Raw genomic sequence first — 18,546 nt, forward strand, 5'->3', positions numbered from 1 at the left:
TGTGTAGATGGGATCATTTGGTGGTTTGTTATTTGCTGCTAGGTAGGGAAAGGTTATGTAGCTGAAATGTCAGAGGCCTGATAAAGCAAATCCTTTCCCCTGCAAGACTGATTCCCTCCTCTCTGCATTCCTTCTCAGTTCTCCCTGTTGTTCGCTGATCAATATTCTCCTCCCCTCGTGTCTTCTGTTTCCATGAAGATATGCGGAGGAAGGGAAACTGGCACACCATTTGCTGCTTAAAGAGTGGCCAGTGTCAAGTCCCAGGCCATAGAGGGGAAGTGTCCTGTGTGGAGGAACAAGAGCAGGCACATCCGGCCATCCCAGCTGACGACTTCGACACTTTGTCACAGCCATAGTTGACCATCTAATTGACTTCAATCCCTTCCAAAATACTGTTGTGATATTTTTTTTGCAGATAAACACTAGTCACGTTTATTGGCATTGCTATACGTAGTTAAATTTTTTTACAATATATAGGTGTAGAGAAATTTTGTTTCTTCTTAAATTCCTAACATCTGTTGGCCCATATTTGGTATTATTAATGTGAATACGGTATCCTATTTTACTTTTATTTCAGCTTCATATTGTACTAGGCAAGTACAAAGTTTGTTTAAAAAAAAATTTTACTTGGATGGTTAGATTACTTGTGAAAGTTATTTGATGTGCTTAAGCTTTTTGTTTAATTTAAGCTATAAGTAGGTATGTGGGATCATAGTTATTTAACCCTTTGTAAAAATATTGCTTCATTTCTTCTTTATATTCATGTGAATTCTTCACATGTCAAAATTAACATCGTCGTGGATTTAAAGATATTGTTACGACCTATGTGGGGAGAACTGGGTTCGTAAGGGATAGCCCAATTAAGTTTTATTACAGTTTTATTAATTACTAATAATTACATTACTAATAAACAATTGTACTTAAAAAAAAGTCTGATCACCAATCACTGGCACTAAAAATGTTTATTTGCAAGTCACTCAATGTCTGTCAAATTCCACAGTTCGCACTCCTCACTGGAGCTAGGCTCGACAGTGGTTCGCCCCTCACCTCGCGCCTGTCCACACACACATACAGTCTCGCGCCACTCAGTCGCACTCGCGCGGTCCCGTCACTCCGCGTCGCGCCACTCTCGAGGGAGTCTCTCATCCTCTTCCCCAATGTCGCACTTCCCTTCGCTTGTGGAACTCCCGTGGAGGCCAGCGCCGCTGCTTAAGAACCTGTGGCGCCCTTCTCGAACCGACGAGAGACGCTGTGATGAGTCTTGTCATCCTGGGCCGACCCAACACCTGAAACATTGTGAAAGGCGGTGTTTATTCACGTCACTCTATGTGGTGGTATCTGTAGGCCTGGAATTCCCAGGCTGCTAAAGGTGATAATAGCTCGAGGCAGAACGATGTGCAGGGTTAGGAGGGGGGAGGGGGGCAGCGACGACCCTTGTAATCCGGCCAGGCGCGCGTGGCACGCCTTACGTCAGTGGACGACGCGTGACGTCAGTGGACGACGCGTGACGTCAGTAGCCGTGCGGGCCGCCAGCCAGCTCCGAACCTGGGGCGTGTCGCAGTCCTGTCTGCATTCGTAACAATATATACTTTTAACAGTTAACATGAGATTGTCAAATTTTTTATGTTTCTAAAAAAAGTTACACCATTTCTTACTTAAATATACTTAAAAAAAACTGAATTTTATTTCATTGCCACAAATTTAAATACTACACTTTAAATAATATATTTATATTTGGAACTGCTTTTTGTTGTTTGCTGCCAACTTATCAAAATATTTTCCAGGCTATGTTTAAGTTTAGTTATTTGCAGTCTTGGGCTTTTTATAATTTTGATTTCATAAGTGCCCACATTAGCATGAATAGACTAGTTTGAATTAATATGTATGAAGTAATATAAGTAATTATGTTGGGAAACATTTATATGAATCAAGTTTAGTTGGTTCAGTAGCTATGGCTGGTTAAACATCGGAATTCTTCAGTGGTGTCATAATTCTTCAACAATCACTAATTATGCATGCGTAAATGAACATTTTTCCAATTTTCTTTGTATGAAATCTATATTAAACTAGCATTTAAAGTGAACATTAGGATAAAAAAAACTCTTAATAAAGTCAACTTTTATATTCAGTTGTGAAAATATTGCATGTTAATTAAAATTTTGCTAATGAAAATCTTTTATGCAAGTTGCATCATACGAATTGCATATTAACAATTTTTTGATGTGTATTTATTTTTGTTATTTTGTATTCAAACAGTCATAGCTTGAAAAATAGTCAGGCTTTTACAAATTTTCTATAACTTTTAACATTACTGGTAGTCTTTAAATTATTTACTTTTTTATATTAATTTAATTATTTCAAACTCACAAAAAATCACTTGTTGCTTCATTTCTAGTTTGCTGCCTGCAGGTCTCAGTCTATGCTTATTAATATCTAGATAAAAGTGCTTCCATTTGCAATGTGATATGTGTGTTAAGTACTTCTTTCTACAAGGTCCAAAGTCATAAATATGTCTACTGAAAGTGATCTAATTGATATACTCATGGTTATTATTTTTTAATTAGGGTTTTTTGACTATTTTTGCTGTGATGTAAAGTTTGCACTTGGTTGTTAAAACTTTGATTTCAGAATGATTATTTTATATTAATTTTTCAAGCACAATTTTTACATTTAAGTAAAGTGTTACATTATTAACTTGCATAAACATTCAAATTTGTCAAATTTATGTTATTGTTAAAAATATTTTTTATTTATATTTTATTTTGAATGTTTTGTTACATTATGGGTACTAGCATCACAAATATACCTTATAATTTGACTATTTACTAGTTTCATTCATTAAGTTACTATCTTTTGTTATATGTTATCAGTGTATTAAATCTTTTGTTCATATTTTATAATCTAGATGAATAAAGATCTCATGGTTTTGAAACATACTCTTAGGTCAGATCAGAACTTTGCTTGTTCTCTCAACATTGAAATGGACTTTCTTAAAGATCTCATGGTTGATGGAATGGCCACATGTCACAAATACTTCAGTTTCGTTTTATTTTGTAAGTTGCTTTGGCCCCTTAGTCAGTACTTCACGCCATTGTTAATATTACCTTTTTAAAATGAGATTGGATGCAGTGCATTACATTTGTGAGATTATTATTAATAAAATTTGCATTTAATTTTTAATGTGTGGGACTTAGTACAGCAAACTCCTTCATGAATTATGGCTAAGTAGTTGCTTTCGTGTGACCCAAAATAAATACCCAAGAGTAAAATTTTTATGCTGCATAAGCTGAAAAGCATATTATCTAGTACTTTCTGTGTTCTGTAGTTTACCAGGATCACTCATGTAATCCTTGTCATTGCATAATGTACTCGCTGAATTTGTACGCCAGGCGACACAACGTTGGCCATTCCAGGAAAGCAATGGCCAGCGTTACTGCTACTGTCAAATTCTTAAACATAAACAGTCATTAATCGTTACGCCTGTGCGAATAATCAGAATGAGATAATTGGAATACCATGAAAAAATTTTTTTTATTACACTACTTTACAACATAACTTATACGTATGTATTTACCATATTTACTCGCATATAGGTCGCGACAATTTTACCAGATTTGATGGGGAAAAAATGAAGTGCGACCTGTATGTGAAAAAAAATTTTTGAGGAATTTTTTTTGCATTATTTTGCTTTAAAATGCGAAAAGGAAGTTTATATAGGTATAGGCAAATTTATTTACAATGTACACACACAGCGAAACCCCTTATTTATGTTACCGTTATTTACGTTTTCCCGTTATTTGCACTATGTATATTCTTCAGGTCCCGTTTAGTTCCCATTTAGTCCAATACAATACTTTCACACAAATTACTACTCAAAAATCGAATCCATCCCGCTATTTACGTCACGTAACAACCATAAACAACCAGAAAATACCGTGGGTAGATAAGATTAGCTAGTAGGCCTAAAAAAATCGTGAAAAACGTAACGTTTATAGTCGGCAATGAACATTTTAAATCGCAAAATATACATATTTTATAACATGAAAAGTTTCTTTTATTTCTAAACATGTAATAATTTAAGCCTAGGCGTGTAAAAGCCCGAGTAATTATAGCAGGAGACAATCTAAAATGCACGAGGGAAAAACGTAAACTCACGAATGTATGAACGTGGCTGATTGTTAATTTCTGATACTGTATTTATGTCACAACTTACCTGAAATACTGGTACGAGACAAACTTCACAAGATAAAATGAGCAGAGTCTTGGTAACTGTTTTATACGTATTTTATAATTTCAGAAGTATTGTACAGTTGACGCATATTTTTTAAACTAACAGTTTATTTCTGGGGATCGTAATTAATTAATTATTGGTATCAAGACATCAAGATGGACGTAAACTTGAACATGTCACGGCAGCGAGAAAACTGGTGCGTATACCAATAAACTTGTATTAGAACTGGACAAAACTGGTACACGGGAGGTGGAGCTTATATTTTTTTCCGCTAAGCTCGCATCTATTGGCTGGCTGCTGATAGAAGGTCACAAGTCTGGGCGGAGCGTTGAGTGAGTTATACTGCGCATGCGCAGCTCAGTGAACAAAGAGAGCCAGCAGGCGCGCCGTAACAGCAGCTGATCGAGTACAATGACCTTTCTCCGCGCACTGCGTGCTATTGACGGTAAATTTCCATCAATTTGCAGCCCTTTTTTTAATTTTTTTTTTACTGTGGTGCAATGCATATGTGTAATGAATTACCGGTGCGACCTATATGGGGGGAATCTTAAATACCAAATTCAAGACCTCAAATTATGGGTGCGCCTATATGGGGGGAATCTTATATACCAAATTCAAGACCTCAAATTATGGGTGCGACCTATATGCGAGTAAATACGGTACTTATTGGTACAATCTGTGTAGAAATAGAACATTTTTAGCATTCAAAATTTAAAGGTTTTCCAATTTTTTTTATTATTTATATTTAAATAAAAATGTTTGTTACATCACTACATATAAGCTAATTACAATTTTTGTGGAGAAACACGAGCTGCTCTACATTTTAGGGGAGTAGAGTCTCTTCTAAAGTCACAGTGTTGCCAGCTGGTGAGAAAAGTCTCTCACTGTACACTTTCCACCCAGCGTACGTGCGCCTTTTTTTTGGCCACACGGGACAAAATAATTGCCTGAGTTATCACTACCCTAGTAGTGTGAGTGTGAGCCTGTATCCGGTCGTTCACTGTGTATTATCCACCAGAAAAATCGTTTTCATAGCTTGTTAGGCTTGAGGCGTCTTTGCTGTGAGTATGCGGTCAGATGTTTTTCTAAAGATCTATACAAGTTTTTTTCTCTTTGCAGCCATGTTCTGAACGAAACTAGTCACAGAGCCGGCATGCCATGTGTTTCTACCCTCTGATCTACTGAATACCATCAAACACTCCATTGTGCGATATTTAGGGACACGTATTTATCCTTCTCAGTATGCTGATAGTTTTAAACTGTTTTTAACAACCAGACAAACTCTCTTTCTGTAAAATACATTAGTACTGGTTCCAAATTACTGTGTTAAATCAGGCTTTACTGTATTACTCTTCTCAAAATTTACATGGCCGAATGTAGTGGGAAAATCCTGTGGAAATTTTGTACCTGCCCGATGAGAAAAACCTTCATAGTTCAGAAATTTTTCCTGATTTTCAGGATCCAACACAGCTCTATTGGTAAACGACTGAATATTAGTTTTTTTTTTCGAAATGTTAGTATTCAAAATTGAATCAAATACGAATAATATACTATTAATTTTGATTTTTGAAAATTTGAATATTCACACAGGCCTATTTATCTTTCATGTGTGTACACTCCTACACCACTGGGCTATTTATATTCCTTCAATCTGCTGTTATTACTTGAAAACATCTATGTTTCTCCTTCAGCATGGGTCAGATTCATATCTTAGATAAGTAGAGATAGTGAAAATAACATTTGTGTTTCCTGCATGTAGCATTTGTATTTTTGCTTGTATAATTTATATATCATTTTTTCAATTATTTTAAATAGAGTTACTTTTAAACTTATTGAAAATTAAGTAATCACAGTGAGTCATAAGGTTGAGTGTGCATATGCTAATACAGGAAAGGTGGACTCATTACTTTGCCACCCATACAACCCGTGGTGCACATTTTTCAAAACATCTTGGTTAAAAAACTATATGCTTGGCTTCCAAACAGCTTCACTTAGCCACTCAACCATTGCCCACAGATGCACGGGAGACAGATTATTTTTTGCTGGTCCAACCTGCTGTACCAATAGCACTTTGGAATTCATGGGAGAAACAAAACAAATGCCACTGATCTTAACATCTGTTCTTTTTTAGTATTATTCACTCTAGTAAAATGTGTGTTTGACACATGTCAAACTAGGAAAAATTTTGCTTTAGTGGTAAATTTTGTGGTGAATATTTTTACTTCTATGTTTTATTTGAAGAGGTTATTGATAGAATACTAGTCCTTTTTGTCTGAGGCAGGGGAGTCCTAATCATTAAAATAAGGTTGTACTAGAGGAGGAGTCTGCTGTCTGCTTGTGAAAACAACGGCTTGCCATGCTGACCTTTAGTTTCTTACTTCTGTGCTGTCACTTCAATCTTTCAGCAGTTTTTCAATACTATACTTAAAAGTACATTTGTAGAATTGCATCACCAGAAAGAGCTTGTGTAGCATTTATTCGTGCTTTTATATTGCTAATGCTAATCTCCGTTGTCCCTACAGATAGGGCATCTCGCCAGTTGCCACTCCCTCCTCGTTGGCTAAAATGTGGTATGAAAAAGGGGTGTGTGGAACAATGTGCTGCAAGGATAGTTTACGAGGTGGACAGAGGCTTACCCATGCATCAACATGCGGAAAATGACATTAATAGGTATTCTGTCCCGCGAGTTCCTGCCCTGGTGGGGCCATCCCCAGTCGGCACTGGGGAAGTTATATAAGGACTGTTGTAACATTAAACACATTGAACACTCCATCATGCCCACATAACACCTGAGGGACAACTTCACTGAGCGCAGGAACTAGGCTGAAAGCACAGCAGCGCAACTGACTCGGAGATGACCGCACAAAATGGGACCACTACATAGTCAACGTGCTATTTTTAATCCACTGCTATGTATGTACTACCACTGGTCTAACACCATAATAAATGATGCAAGTCCATAATTTACTGCTGCACTGCAAGTAATCCACGCCCTGAAGAAATGACGGCGAATCACGACCAACAGTGCACCGTAGTGCACGAAGCCACACAACAACAAGGAGCCTACACCCAGGAAGTCACCCCCCTGACCACACGGCCCCCTCCCCCTTTGTGGTCAGGAGACCACATTTTTGTGTGGGTCCACCAACTTTCGGTGGCCCCACAAAACTATTGTGCATTGAGGATAACCTTATACCATTCAGAAACACCTAGAAACAACGACCTATCTAGTAGTCTCAAAGGCCAGAGAGTAAAAAATATCCACCAGGATGACCTACGACTAGCTGTACTACAGGGAGTATAGTTTCCGGAAGTCTGCAACATCAGCCTTGCGGACAGACTAACACCAAAGGATAAACAACTGCCCGATGCGACACTTCAACTAAGCCAAGAGGCCAGCTTTAACCGTGGCCACTGATTCATGCAAACAGAGGGCACTGCGAGGCCTGAGGACATGCTATGCTGCCAATGGAGCTGCTGAGCCTGTCCATCCTGCCTTACCATAACAAATGTACCATCGGAGAAAGACAAAAGTAAAGATAACCAACTGGTCAAGCCAAGAACACTCGTTATGGAGCACAATGACCCAGGACAGGACACACTGCCGATGTGCAGAGAATAGGGCCAAGGGCAAAGTGTAATTTAGGATCACGCTCACTGAGCCCCCCCCAAGACAGTTAACTTTCGGTGCTGGCCATCTCCAGAGCACTAGTAACCGCGCCCCTGCGAGACTGCCGTGGAAAATTCACAGTGTTATGTTAGTGTCGTATTTTGTTCTGTAATCAGCGTGTGTTAATGTAACTGTACAACGGCTCAGACGCCGCATAGCGCATTCGCATAGTTTTTGTAGCGGTTCTGCCACCGCGTTGTGTATGTATCGGGAGTACAGCGTACCCATGCGTACTACCGGAGAAGTCCGCTAATTAAACGCCAATTTAACGTAAACTGTGTCGCTTACGATTATTCCGCACCACTCCATCCTCCACATGGCCGAGCGGCCTCACAACCAAGTAGGGAAGTTCAGGATAGATTTCAAGCCGCGTACCTGGCGGGGCACGCGGGGGCAGAGTACCCACGACCCTTCACCAACAGCCTAGTGTCCCACTAGCCTGGCACCCCCCGGACAACAGCAGCACCACGACACCCGTAGCGCCCGTCAGGTACTTCTCGGGCCTTCTACAGAGGCCGGGTGACGGCAATATTAAAATGGAACTTTTACGGAAAAATGTAATTGCAGGGTTACAACTTAAAATTCTATTTTACTTTGATGTTTAAAATTTTTAACAACTATTGTAGAGCACAAACAATAGTTATGTTCAGCAAAATAAGTTTTTTTGAACATTTGTGCGAGTACATAACCTCGCGACCCAACATGAGCATTGCCACATGAATACAATAATCACTAATATTCAACACACATTTAAATAGTTAAATAAAGCTTAACTATGCCGTCGCTCGTGTTCTCGTGTTCGAGATCCGGCGTAGTTCCTAGCGGGAAGGCTGGTTTATTACGTGAAACGTGTCCAGGAGGGTGCCAGGCTAACGAGGTGGTTAACCTTGAGATGGGTCGGTGGGTACGAAAGGCCCCTGCGTGGCCCACTAGGAACGGCGGCTGTGGTCGTGGTGTTAGGGATCCCTAATTACTGATGCACTACTGGCCCTACACAGCATAGCACGCTGATCCCTAACTGGATTGGGGAGGTTCACAAATAACGTACACAGGTTTGCACTGTCATCTACACGTCACGCACGGAGTGTGCGGAGTGGACGTTTAATTAACGTTGGCAATTGCAGTTACACTATTTCCCTACACAAAGTACACTATGATTACACTGGGCGCTCTGACGCACCGTCACTAAAGTTAAGTTCTCACGCCAGTCGAGGCTTAGGGGGAGAGTTCGATTGGAGTCGGCCAATCCCGTAAATGGTAAACGGCGCAGCGCGGGCCCACCTGTGTGGACCGCGGCCCGCTATGAAATTAGTTAAAGCCTTCAATTAGATGTGGCCAGTGCCTGTGCACTTCGGCAGTTAACTGAATGTTATTGCGGGAGTCGGCCCGTGCCATATATTGCACTGCTCCGTGTAATGCGTGGTGCGGGGAGTTTTATGTTTTTATTCGGCTGGGATAGACCCTACACCGTAAAAGGACCGGGCGCACATGGGGAGTTAATTAAAAAAGGTTTTGGAATGTGACTATATTTACCAGGATGAAGTTCAGTGTAGACAAAGGTTGAAGGCTTCCTGTGGGACGTGCGTCCGTCCCGGTCCGCGAGTCGCTCTGTACTGGCGTCTCGCCCTGCCGCGAGGGGAGGGGTGAGCATCTTGTCGTGCCAGAGTTTCTAAAGTTTCATTATTCGTAAAATATATTAATAACAGAATATAAGTGGCTCTAAATCCACACATTAAAAATTAACATTAACCTAATACATATATACCTTCTGGAAATTGGATTTAACAAATTGACATGAAATAAGTTTGAATAATCTGAGTCACACTGGAGACTGTTCGTCGCTTGATGACTGCTCCAATGGCGAATGATACATTAAAATTGGGGCGGTTTAAACTACGTCACACACTACTTTATTTAAATTAGGCTGAAGGCCGCAAGGGGAGCACTCACAAATGTATAATTAAAAAACCACACGTGAGTGACCCGGGCACTCGTACGTCGCACTTCCTTTGCACGGGGTTGTTAATTAAAAGTGATGTAATCGTTAATGTGTGTTGAATTTACAATGTACTGGAATCGTGTTGTCTGTTCGGTTAGTGCATGGGCTTTGATTCTACCTTTGTTCCGCGGCGCTCGCCTGACTCAGGTGAGCCATGGCTAGGGGCGCGTTTCGTTAGTGGGGTCGGATACTGGCGGTTGCAGGTCGGGCTTTAGGGTGGCCTTCGGCCGGACAACGTCAACTACATATATAAAGCCGAAATCAATCATTGGTATCTTGAGTACTGTTAGAGTATCAAAATTGTCGTTCATAAATACCTGTGATACATTCGTAGATACTTAACATTAATGCCGCCGTCGGTGCTCCCTCTGAGGGCACAGGCTGTTATGTGTCCTCAACAGTGGCGTAGCCAGGATTTGTGTATGGGGGGTGTTAAGAAGCATGGCCTCCCGTCAGTGGCGGATCCAGGATTTTGGTTTGGGAGGGGCTTGACCCAGCTGAGGCAAGGCTTTATCAAGCCAAACACTAAAACAATAGTGGACCTAGATGCTTTTGGAGGGGGCTTGAGCCCCTTAGCCCCCCTCTGGATCCGCTACTGCCCCCCGTATTAAAGCGGGGGGTCCGGGGGTCCTCCCCCGGGAACATTTGGATTTTAAGGTGTAAAATAGTGCTATTTTAGCAGTTTTCGGTTCTTAAATTTAAATATTGTAATGGTAAAATATTTATTAATTTTAATATGAAATTTGTTTGAGTGATGAATAAGAAATTATTAAAGATTTGGGTCTAAGGGGGGGGGGGGGGGGGTTTGAACCCCTAAAACCCCCCCTGGCTACGCCCCTGGTCCTCAACACCTGAGCCAGTGCCAGTGTGCTATGAACACGCCCGCGCGTGTGTCTTAGTGCAGCGCCTCGAACGGCGTGACGTCAGTCACGGCCAGCTAAAGCCCAAAGCGCCCGGCCGGGTGTGGCATTGCGCATCAGGTATCTAGTGCACATGTAAATCAATTATCAAACAGAAACTAAAACTTTTAATAAGTATAAAAATTGTCTTTAATTAATTAATGGTTGTGTCAAATATTTCCGCTCACAAAACTGGCCGGCATCGCCTTCCTGCACTCCGTCGTTTTCCCGCGGGTTTTCCTCCCCTCCCTGGCCCGGTTGCCAGGGAGAGTCGTCAGTCGCCATCCAGCACTCGCCAGGGCCGGCAGCACCACGCACGGGGAGCCTCCAATTTTCGCGCCAGTTTCCACGTTTAGCATCAATAGGTAATTATTTCCGAATCTTCTTTCTACAGCTCCCCGGTCGGCCCTAACCGGCCGTACGACATGTCGTGCGGTCCTTAGATAAAGTTTGCAACCTGACCACGGGTTTTTCAGCGTAATACGTAATTCTGTGTTTTAAGGCAGCCCGCCGAGGCGCCTGCGCCTCACGCTATAAAACCTCCCCACAGAGAATTAGAACTTCGCCCACGCAGGGCGACCTTGCGCCAAATGCGTAACTGAACTTACGAACGCCTCAACCCCTGGGACGTGCAACGGACGTGAACGAGAGACCACGTTGGATCCCGTCTCGCTCGTTCCCAGTTTAAACATGGCTCACGCCACTCAGTGGCGTAGCCAGGGGGGGGGGGGGGGGGGTTAGGGGTTCAAACCCCCCCCCCCTAGCACAAAATCTTTAATTAATTTATTATTCATAACTCAAACAAATTTCATAATAAAATTAAAAAAAATTTTACCATTACAATATTTAAATTTAAGTACCGAAAACTGCTAAAATAGCACTATTTAACACCTTAAAATCTAAATTTTCCCGGGGGAGGACCCCCGAATCCCCCACTTTAATATGGGGGGCCATGCTTCTTAACACCCCCCATACACAAATCCTGGCTACGCCACTGACGCCACTGCGAGAACCAGTCTCGCATCACGTGATCATTAGATGTCCGGGACGTATTCATAATTATTTAGTGTTAATTACAGTGTTAAGATAAGTGTGTGTCGTCATCATCATGTCCATGTATAAGTCAGTATTAATTGTAAACCCGCACAGACAGTAGCAGATTCACGTAGTGAGTGTATCACGAACTATCACGTGCTATGCACCAGACTTGCCGTGCCACGAGCCGCCACCACCGTAGCTCAGGTTAGCCTGCACCCCTCGTTGGGGTAGTCCTCGGAACACCGTGAGACACAATTAGTTCCGCCATTCGAGGGCCGTGTAGGCAGAGTGAAGGTTGACGACGATACGGCCAGTCACGTGCCAGTGCCTTGTGTGACGTTCTGTAACGTGTGCTACCGGAATAAAACAATCAAAGTTACGTGTGTATTTCACTAATATGACGTCCTGGGAGGCCATAACAGCCCGGGGGTCCTTTGTCGATGCGTCCCTGCCTGCAGCCATGAGGCCAGGAACCCTGCTCTTGAGACCAAATTTCCTTTATATTATTTTAATTAACGTAATTTCAGGACAGGCAGCGGGGATGGCGTCAACATAAACAATTATCTGAAAAAGTAATATCACAAGTGGTGTTTGTATTTACAATCTCATTTTCTTCATTGAAGTTATAAGGGTTAGGAGTTGACGCCACTCCCGCTGCCTGTTTTAGCTGTTAATTAATTATTAGCATTGTGAAATATCTCAGGGGTTTTAACGGGGGTTCGGCCTCGTGGCTGCAGGCAGGAGCGCGTCTCGTTTCAAAAATTACCTGGGCTGTTCAGGCCACCCAGGACGCCTTGTAAATGAATAATAAACGAGTTACAGGACACTGCACTGTATTCAGTATTGATACACTCATTCGTCCCGATACTGGCCGCGTTCGTTGTCGGACCGCTATGACACGCGTATCTCTATACGTTGACGTCGTCTGGCCGACGACCACCCCAGAGCCCGACCTGCACCCGCCAGTATACGCTCCCGCTAACGGAACACACCCCTGGCCATGGCCCACCCGAGTCAGGCGACCCGAACAGCAATTAAAGACAAAGCCGCGGAAACCTGAGTAGACAAGAGAAGAACCGTACCCATTCCTCCTGAAACATTAAATGAGGATTTTAGCGACAATAAAATCTCTTCCAGACACACCCGTTTGGAGTCTAGCGTAATGAGGTCACGCCTGGCGCGAGAGAGGCCGAGCCTCCCTCGGACGCCATGCCAGTTCGGCAGTTCAGCGCAGCTCATGGACCGGGGCGGACCTACGTCCCACGGAGAGGCAACATCCTTTGTCTACATTGAAAGTAACGTCCGGTAAATATAGTCATTAATTAACCAAACCCCTTTTATTACTTAACCTCTCCGTGAGTACCCGGTCCCTTTTTACGGTCCAGGACCTAATCCGGCCGCATCAACTTAAGGACACCCCGCACCACACTTGGTCAGTGGGGCTGCTCTTCAGCATACGGCACGGGCCGTCTCCCGCAACGTACAGAACTTTGTTTAAGGTCACGCGCACGGCGCTGACCACAAACCCGCAAGGGAACTTGGACAAACTTAATTGCGGTGCGTGTTTCACCACAGTGGGCACAACACCCGCGCCGAGACATTTGCATACGGGATTGGCCGTCTCCAATCGCCCGCCCCTTAATTCAGTGTATTTTTGTATCCCGTATTTTGTACTGCTAACTTACGTTACCCGAGTAACGAGTGCCACGTAACTTGTGCGCGCCCCCTTAATCCAGTGTATTTTTGTATCCCGTGTTTTGTATTGCTAACGTACGTTACCCGAATAACGAGTGCCACGTAACTTGTGCGCACCCCCTTAATTCAGTGTATTTTTGTATCCCGTATTTTGTATTGCTAACTTACGTTACCCGAGTAACGAGTGCCACGTAACCTGTACGCGCCCCCTTAATTCAGTGTATTTTGTGTCCCGCCTTTGTGTTACGAAATTACGTTACCTACGTACCCAGTGAGACGGCTGAGACATAACAGCATCCGAGGCCACGTAACGCGGAACACAAACAATAAGGCGCCACGGAATAACAAGTAAAAACCCCCCGGGGACCTCTGGAGAGTGTTGTATTGTGTACGACTCGCTCCTCTGAATAAAAGGTACGACACCACCACCTCAACTCCACGTCTCTTATTTAAAATCATCTCACGCAACACCGCCGCCGGCCCTAGTGGGCCACGCAGGGGCACATACATCCACGACCCCAAATTCACGACTAGAAACGAGCTAGTCTGGCGCCCACCCGGACAACACAGATCAAGAACCGCCTTTTCCCACTAGGAGCCACACCGGGACTCGAGCCGAGACCCCGGACGACGGCAACGTGACGGTTTGCGCGACCAAGATGGATTGCAAAGTTCTATCGACAAACTGAAACAGTGGGTTCTGGTCCCTGTGAAAGGTTTAGCAAGTGAATGAAACTGGAACTACCCCAACTTAGGCGGGCTGGTAAAACGTAGAAAAGTTCCTATGTTCAGAATGGTTTGCAGTCTAGCCTGCTGCGAATTATTAACGTTTCAGTAATTATGTGGACACACCAACTGGAGACGTACACGCAAAAGTCCCTTACAAATGAAAGTTAGTCAATTAAAATACACGTTACACTTTGCACTACAAAAACGGAGAAAGTTACAAGACGAAAGTTAGTCAGTGTTATTCTCAACACTTATTATTGAGGATCTACGACGATAACGATTAATTGGCTATTCAGCCGAAAATTGCGTACCACTACTACGCGGTCCTTAAACTGGACATGGAATTACGTATGAAAAATAAAGTTCCCCGATGGGAAGAATTTAATAAATTAAGAGTCGCACGAAATAACGTGCGACTGGGTTGGGGTCGGCGCCGAGTTGATTAAAAGATTTACAAAACTTACACTATTGCTGAAATGTTGAAGAGATGCTAAAGTTGAAGACCCGACGTTCGCGGAGCGCCCGACCCCTTCGAGTTCCAGACGGTAACTGAGCGCGAGACCGCCCTGCGGCCTCGCGCCTAACCACGTGAAACGCGGGAAAACCGACCCGGCCAGTTTTGGACTTAAAGACAAGTTACAAAATATATGCTTATAAAACAATTAGACATAATTTACCTTACATGAATCCTCTTTTAAATTGTTATTAATTTAGTTGTTTAAATTTGACAAATAATTATATATAATTAGTTAGGCACATTGCCACACCCGGCCGGGCGCTGACGTCGCTCTGGTGTTCGTCGCGGCGCACTTTCACACACTCACGCTCGGGCGTGTTCGATGCACTTAGGGGCAAGTGTTGTTGTGGCATAACGACCTTTGCAGACCAGAGGGAGCACCGGCGGTTGGCGTCAGAGTAAACGAACCTAGGTCAAAAGAGTTGGTAAAGCTTATAGAGTCGTAGTGAACGACTTTTTATTTTTACGTGGAACAAACACAGATTTTTTGAAAAATACAATTGCGAAGTAAGATTTGTCTGAAGATGAAACTGCTTAGACAAAACCAAATATTGTGTCACCAATGATGATAACTTAATAAAATATGGTTGTATGTGTTTTAAAGTAAGATATGAATATATTTCACACAACCTGAAACAATGAAATTGACGCCGTCCGGCCCGACATGCAACCGCCAGTATCCGACCCCGCTAACGGAATGCACCCTTAGCCATGGCCCACCCGAGTCAGACGCGCGCCGCGGGACTTAGGTATTATCAACGCCCTTAATGTAATCGGCAAGAAAAACCGAGTCATGTACACAGTAAATTCACTAAACTTTAATGAATACACCATTTTGAAATAACAACACCGTGTAACACAAGTGCTACGTAGGAGTTCCCGGGCCACTCACGTGTAGTTTTTTTATTAAAACAGCTGTGAGTGCACCCCTTGCGGCCTTCGGGAAGCCTACATTTCACAAAGGGTTGAGGACCAACCCGAACATGCCCGAAGAATTCACCTTCGGCCAACTTCGTGACTTTGTTTTTATTTTCATAACAGCACGACCATGTTGGTGGATATCAAAAACACTTATTAATAATAATTGTGAGGTTAAGTGTTTAATTCATAGAAAGAAAGTGCATATTTAGTAATAATCTTAAGATTATTATTCACTGTTATATTACAAGTATTCGTTATGTTCAGGATCTTTCAACGCACTAAATTAAAACAGCAAGCATCATGTACCTCGGGATCAAGTGAAAAACTTGGATATGAGATACTGAACTTTAACTAACTTTCAGATTTGCGTGTAAATTAAGAGATATGTATCATCATTTAGTTCATATTTTCTCTCTACAGGTTTTGGTAAATATGTATTAAACGGATTAGCGCCAAAAAAAATCGTACAAATATGAAATAACTTTCATTATATGCTATCTTACGTACTCTCTTCAGAACCGCCTGCGGAGATAAAAAATTCCAATTACTTTAGGAGATATCGAATTTTTTAATCTTCATTTTTTGGCGATTTTTTTTTAAAAAAAATTTAAAAATCCGAAAATACCTTTATTCTGTGCTCTTAAACTTCCTCTTTTCATTAAACCCGGCTGAGATAAGAAATTCCAAATACTTTTGGAGATATCGAATTTTTTAATTTTCATCCTGTGCACTCGTGCGGCGATAACGGTTGCTTGTTTACAAGTATCATTTTTTTTTTTATTGCGATGTTCCCGAACGGAGAAACCTAAGATACACATAGAGTTCTGCCATTCCCGATTACACCCGAACAATTCACCTTCGGCCAACCTCGGGTTTATTTATTAATATTTCTCTGTTTATTTTAATGTAGCTATACTAACCTAACTAACCATCCAAATGGCTTTAAAGTGTTTTAATGTAGCTAACCTATCCGACCACTTTCAATATTTCAATTCATTTTTTCCTGCGCAAAAATAAATAAATCCCGAGGTTGGCCGAAGGTGAATATTCGGGTGTAATCGGGAATGGCAGAACTTTATGTGGATCTTAAGGACTCTCACGTAAACGAATACATCATGTAAAAAGAAACTTACGTGAGTTTATTCTGTTCATCCTTTTTTCCGGTTAGTTAGGTCAGGTCAGCTACATTATAAATACTTTAAAACTAAACAACCAATAAAATTAATTTTATTATTTTTAATGTCTGTTCAGTTTCAAAGTATTTATAATGTAGCTGACCTGACCTAATCTACCTTTGTCCCATTTTGTTATGTCAGGTCAGTTACATTATAAATACTTAAAACTATACAATATGTAAAATAAATTGATATTATTTTTAATTTTGGTTTATTTTGAAGTATTTATAATGTAACTAACCTTACCTAATGGAAAATTTATGTTATTTAGACATTCACGCGCACACGGCAAAATATAAAATGGCGACGGTCAAATTATTACACACGTCTGGTATAGCAAAATAAGAACGGCCATATCTCCAAAAGTATTTGGAATTTTTTATCTCCGCAGGCGGTTCTGAAAAGAGGACGTAAGATAGCATATAATGAAAGTTATTTCATATTTGTAAGATTTTTTTTGGCGCTAATCCGTACAATACATATTTACCCAGGTTTTAAAGTTTAGTCTAGGTTGACGTAATTTTTTTCGTATCACGTGTCCAATTTGATCCCTTGGTTTTGTGGTACAAGATGCTTGCTGTTTTAATTTGTTACGTCGAAAGAGTATGGACATAACAAATACTAGAACATCACAAGACAAACAAATTATCTCAGGTGTTGTGAAATAATTTCTTTTGTAACTGTTTTACATTCATATATAAATTGTAATAACACAAGTTAGTATGCCCATGTTCTTTTAATGTACCAAATCAAAACATCAAGCAAAATGTACCACAGGAACAATGTATACAAGATCATGCCTTCTGGATCAAGGGATGAATTTGAATATGTTATACGGAACTTTTACCAATTTCACTTTCGGGACAAGTATGTATCACAATATCATTATCACATTAATGATGACATTAACATGGCACATTTATGTCATTGCCATTTCTGCATTATTATGTGACTAGCATGATTATATGGGGGTTTTAGTTTGGGAGTATTCTAATGCTTGTTTTGCACAAAATATGTTTGTGTATTAAACTAGCTTTCTGGTAACGTATTTTATGCTATGGCCATGCTTATTCTAGATTTAGAACATACCTACTACAGTATATATTTTACCTGTGGTATCATATTCTATACTTAAGAACAAGCCCTACCTGTACTAGTATAATAGAACACCATACTGAAGATATATTACATTTCATTATTATTTCTCAAGATATATATCTGATGTAACAGAAGCATATGAATGTCCTCCGTCCAAAAGTTTTTTTCCCAGTGTTTGTACTTTAAGAACGTACAGGTATGTGTGAATGCACAGGTATTATAATGTAAGCTTTAAACTTTGATTACTTGCTAACCTGTAGAAATTTAAAGTCTGTTTTCAGGATAAATTCAGGGCTATGACTAGTGTCAAAAAAAGTTTTTGTCTAATTTTTTTTAGTTTGTGGAAAAGCCACAACGTGAGATTATTACCCACCTCTCTTCTAACAGCAAATAAAATGCACAGAGTAATTGTATTGTTTTGCGGCTTTTAAATGAATAAAGAAAAAATTCTGAAAAACTTTTTCTCACATCCTGACATGTATCGAAATATTTCCCAAGAGAATGTTGAGGTACTTTAAGTTGTTTATCGTATTTAAAACTGCACAAGATTTTATTAAGTTTGTTTTAATCAACA

General features: G+C 41.2%; 1 long non-coding RNA gene across 1 annotated transcript; it reads right to left on the bottom strand.

Annotated features, from left to right (window-relative positions):
• Positions 1-845: 845 nt before the first annotated feature.
• LOC134529830 (uncharacterized) lies at positions 846-16,469 on the bottom strand. Its single transcript, XR_010074716.1, has 3 exons — positions 16,325-16,469; positions 9,435-9,570; positions 846-1,286 (listed from the first exon to the last, which is right to left on the bottom strand). It is a non-coding gene; the product is annotated as an uncharacterized LOC134529830 (long non-coding RNA).
• Between the last annotated feature and the right edge of the window lie 2,077 nt (positions 16,470-18,546).

The sequence above is a fragment of the Bacillus rossius genome, chromosome 2 (genome assembly GCF_032445375.1).
Source record: "Bacillus rossius redtenbacheri isolate Brsri chromosome 2, Brsri_v3, whole genome shotgun sequence".
NCBI classification, from domain to species: domain Eukaryota; kingdom Metazoa; phylum Arthropoda; class Insecta; order Phasmatodea; family Bacillidae; genus Bacillus; species Bacillus rossius.